At 35.2% G+C, this 3,021-nt stretch overlaps 1 pseudogene; it reads left to right on the top strand.

The window, feature by feature from the left end:
* The first annotated feature begins 1,172 nt into the window (after window positions 1-1,172).
* On the top strand, window positions 1,173-1,985 carry LOC107614983 (uncharacterized; annotated as a pseudogene).
* The last annotated feature ends 1,036 nt before the right edge of the window (window positions 1,986-3,021 follow it).

The raw sequence follows: 3,021 nt of genomic DNA, 5'->3' as shown, positions 1-3,021 counted from the left end.
AACTCCCCGGATTCCCCCATGGGCATATATATATATATATATATATGAATATTGAATATTATATTTGAGCTTGGAGTTTAACTGTATGTGTATGTTTTCTGAGAAATCTCTCTTGACGAAGGTGTGAGGGGAGAGGGTTGTTCCACCAGTGATTCGGAGGATTGGAGGCGACAGAAAGTGAAGTATTAAGTTAAAGTTAGATTTAGAACTAGAATACCTTAGATAACTTACCTAACTTTTGGTTTAGTTTATTTTATTTAAGAATGATTTTGAGTGTCGGAGTTCTAGGAATGCCTCTGGCTTTCCCGAGACCTTTTATATTAACTATGTGGGGACCTTTACCATACTGAGAACCTCCGGTTCTCATTCCATACTATGTTGTTGTTTTTCAGATGCAGGTCGAAAGGTATCTCATTAGGCGTCTGGACACCTAAAGCAAAGTGGTTACTGGGTTATTTTGTCTTGAAGTGATGTATATGCACGTACTTAGCTTTCTCTCCACATAACTTATTCTTTTTTATCCTCTTAGAGGTTTATGGAGAGGCAGAATTTTGTTCATGTACATCTTGGGTTTTGGATATATATATATATATATATATATATATATATATATATATATATATATATATATATATATATATATATGTAAATATTCTCTAGCCAGCCTTGACTTTGTAGACTGAGTTAGGAGCTTGTTATTTTGTATCTTTGGCTTTCTATTCCCACTTTTATTACCTTACGTTTGATAGTTATAGTTTGCCTCACACGCAAGTTGTTCCGTTTCCGGAGCGTGGCGCTTTTCATTTTGTGATTTTGTTTTACCCATTTTTCAAGGCTCCTAGTCTATTATATTCTTTCTACTATTATAAGTATGTATTTTAATTTTTAGAAGTCGTAATACCTCGCCACCTCTATTTTACGACTTAAGCGTAAAGTTTTGGGTGGTAGGGTGTTACATTATGGTATCAGAGCAGTTCGTTCCTATAGAGCCTGAGGGATGGACTGATTATGCTTCTGGGCATACTCTGGGTGTGTATATGTGCTATTAGGATATCTGATTGATATATGTGGCATAAATGTTCATGAGCATGCATTTGGAACTTGAAGCATTAAACTTGCGATATTGAGACTGATCAACTTAATATCACTTGTTTGGTGTGAATAGGGACCAAATGTCGTCTCGTGGATCCCAACGAGGTATTCGGAGAGGAAATCCCGTGGTTGAACCAAAGCAAGGACGTCGAGGTGGAAACTCTAGTGCTAGTACGAGTAACGTAAGTCGATACTATAGGTCAATGACCCTTATTGACTTCCTCAAGAATGGTCCACTTCGGTTTAACGGAAACGCTAATGCCCTGGAGGCTGATCAGTGGTTTCGAGAAGTGGAGAGGTTTTTGTACACTCAGCATGTTCTTGAAGTACAATCAGTGGAGATAGTAACTTATATGTTGGAGGAAGATGCTCAGAATTGGTGGCGAGAATTGTGTCATACCTCGCAGGTGGAGTTAACGGATGTCCCTTGGCATAGATTCAAGACATAGTTTTATGGGAGATATTTCTTGCATGAGTTTCGCATTGCAAAAGAATTGGAGTTAATGCAGCTGAAGCAAAAGGATATGTCCGTTGCTGACTATACCCGTGAATTCGACAACCTATGCCGTTTCTCAAAAACTTGTCAAGGAAATCCAGCCGATTATGAGGAATGGAAGTGTGCTCAGTATGAGAAAGGACTAAGGAGAGATATCTTTAATTATGTGTATCTACAAAAGCTAACAAGTTTCACTGAGTTAGTTAAGAAGAGCCAGCTCGCAGAGGATCGCTCCTTGAAGTGGACACTGCTACAGGAAGGCTTTGGTGAGACTGCTCAAGAGGAGCCGCATAGGGCCGGACTGAGAATGTACTTTCGATGTGGAGCACCGGGACACATGTCTAGGAATTGTCCGCGTGGGAGAGCCGCAGATGCGGGTTGGCCACGACAGTATTGAGGTAAGTATGATACTGGATGCGTAGGATAGATTTGTTCTGTGTAGAGCTAGGACCCCGCTTTCGTTTAGGTTACATAATCGGATATGAAAGTTTAGGACTGAAAAGACTGGACGTAGTTTTGTACTTGGATACAGACTAGAAATTTAGACCGATAGAAATATCTCTTTGATAACCAGTTAGGTGTCGAGAGAAAAAGTAAGTTGTGATAGATTTAGTGTTAGAGACTGAACCAGTTTCGATAGTATTACGAAAGGTGACACCATTAGAATCGGCAGAACTTAGGAGCTAGATGAAGCGAGTATTAGAGATGATAAATCCGTCGTTCTAATACCAGCCTGCCTTGTAACCTTTCTGCATCGAGCCTATCTTGTATCTTCTGCTTTGCGTAGACTTTTAAGCCATAAGAATATCCTGAATTTGCAAACTAAACATGTCAAATCTTTCTATTTTTCTTTGACATGTTTAAGAAGAGAAGTTACGTTAGTATGAATCTTTTCTATTTTATATCAATTTTCGTGGGCGAAAATTTTTATAAGGTGGATAGAATGTAGCGACCCTCAGTTTTAAAAATATAAATATAAATAAGTTATAATTTATTTTATAAAATTAAAATTCTTTATTTTTTTAGAAAAATTATTTTAATATCAGTAATTGAACTAATAATTTTAATTTAATCAAATTCATATTATTATTATTATTATTATTATTAACATTGTATATAATTGCCGTAAGTATTAAATTGCATTATAAATTTATATATATTATATGCATTGCATTATTATTATTATTATTATTATTATTATTATTATTATTATTATTATTATTATTATTATTACATGATCATCATTACTATTTCTAGTATGATCGTTACTATTATTAATTATGAAGCATGGAAATTAAAGATGGTTTACATTTCTCATTAAGTTATATATATATATATATATATATATATAAAATAATAAAAAAGAAAGCCAAAGGCGGCTTAACAGCTTACTAATTAATCATGCATGTATATGTATATGATTAGCATATGTG

This window comes from Arachis ipaensis, chromosome B9, assembly GCF_059453495.1.
Source record: "Arachis ipaensis isolate K30076 ecotype BB chromosome B9, ASM5945349v1, whole genome shotgun sequence".
Lineage (NCBI taxonomy): Eukaryota > Viridiplantae > Streptophyta > Magnoliopsida > Fabales > Fabaceae > Arachis > Arachis ipaensis.
The sequence above is the reverse complement of the archived record's forward strand: the minus strand, read 5'-3'. Positions and strand labels throughout refer to the sequence as shown.